Below are 2,500 nucleotides of genomic sequence, written 5' to 3'. Positions count from 1 at the left end.
ATATACCCACAAACACGTATGAACACACAAGAACACGCATGAACACACACACACACGAACACGCATGAACACACACACAAAAACACAGGAACACGCATGAACACACACACACACACGAGAACAATCATGAAAACACACACACACACACAAGAACACGCATGAACACACATACATGAACACATACACCCACAAACATGAATGAACACACAAGAGCATGCATGAACACACACACACGAACACAGAAACACATACACACACACACAAGAACACACACACACAAGAACACGCATACATTAACACATATACCCACAAACACGTATGAACACACAAGAACACGCATGAACACACACACACACACACACACACAAACACACAAGAACACGCATGAACACACACACACACACACACACACACAAGAACACGCATGAACACACACACACACACACACACACACACACACACACAAGAACACGCATGAACACACAAGAACACACATACATGAACACATACACCCACAAACATGAATGAACACACAAGAGCATGCATGAACACACACACACGAACACAGAAACACATACACACAGACAAGAACACACACACACAAGAACACGCATAAACACACAAGAACACACATACATTAACACATATACCCACAAACACGTATGAACACACAAGAACACGCATGAACACACACACACGAACACGCATGAACACACACACAAGAACACGCATGAACACACACACACACACACACACACAAGAACAAGCATGAACACACAAGAACACACATACATGAACACATACACCCACAAACATGAATGAACACACAAGAGCATGCATGAACACACACACACGAACACAGAAACACATACACACACAAGAACACACACACACAAGAACACGCATGAACACACAAGAACACACATACATTAACACATATACCCACAAACACGTATGAACACACAAGAACACGCATGAACACACACAAACACGCATGAACACACACACAAAACACAGGAACACGCATGAACACACACACAAAAACACAGGAACACGCATGAACACACACACACAAGAGAACAATCATGAAAACACACACACACACACACACACACACACAAACACGCATGAACACACAAGAACACACATACATGAACACATACACCCACAAACATGCATGAACACACAATTTCACGCATGAACACACACACACACACACACACACACACACAAACAAACACATACACGCAAGAACATGCATGAACACACACAAACACAAGAACATGCATGAACACGCACGAACACACAAGAACACACATGAATACACATACATGAACACATATACCCAAAAACATGCATGAACACATAAGAGCACGCATGAACACACAAACACACGCACACACACAAAAATGCATGAAAACACGAGAACACGCGCACACACACACACACACACACAGACACACAAACTAACACGCATGAACACACAAGAACACACATGAACACACACACAAAAACACAGGAACACGCATAAACACACACAAACACACACACACACAAACACACACACACACAGGAACACGCATAAACACACACACACATGCACACACAAGAACACAAACAACACAAGAACACACACACACAAGAACACAAACAACACAAGAACACACACACACAAAAACACACACAGGAACACGCATAAACAAACAAACAGACACACACACACTCACACAAACACACACACAAACAAACACATACACACACAAGAACACTCATGAACACACACACACACACACAGAAGAATACTCATGAACACACACACACACACACAAAAACACACACAGGAACACGCATAAACACACACACACACACACACACGCACACACAAGAACACACATACACAAAAACACACACAGGAACACGCATAAACACACACACACCACACACACACGCACACACAAGAACACACATACACAAAAACACACACAGGAACACGCATAAACACACACACACACACACACACACATACGCACACACAAGAACACACATGAACACACACGCAGGAACACGCATGAACGCACAAGAACACATATGAACACATATACATTAACACACATACCCACAAGCACGTATGAACACACAAGAACACGCATGAAACACACATACACACACGAACACGCATGAACACACACAAAAACACAGGAACACGCATAAACACACACACACACACACACGCACCACACACACAAGAACACACATGAACACACGCAGGAACACGCATGAATGCACAAGAACACATATGAACACATATACATTAACACACATACCCACAAGCACGTATGAACACACAAGAACACGCATGAACACACATACACACACGAACACGCATGAACACACACAAAAACACAGGAACACGCATGAACACACACACACACACACAAACACACACACACACACACACCCACAAGAACACTCATGAACACACACAGACACACGAACACAC

General features: G+C 43.0%; 1 protein-coding gene across 1 annotated transcript in view; it reads right to left on the bottom strand.

Moving 5' to 3' along the window:
- The window catches only part of ptprsb (protein tyrosine phosphatase receptor type Sb), a 61,450-nt gene that overhangs the window by 57,553 nt on the left and 1,397 nt on the right, over positions 1 to 2,500 (bottom strand). The gene's annotated exons all lie outside the window — the stretch shown is intronic.

This window comes from Carassius auratus, chromosome 2 (assembly GCF_003368295.1).
Source record: "Carassius auratus strain Wakin chromosome 2, ASM336829v1, whole genome shotgun sequence".
In the NCBI taxonomy this organism is placed as follows: Eukaryota; Metazoa; Chordata; class Actinopteri; order Cypriniformes; family Cyprinidae; genus Carassius; species Carassius auratus.
Note: the sequence above shows the minus strand (reverse complement) of the source record. Positions and strands in the feature narration are given on the sequence as shown.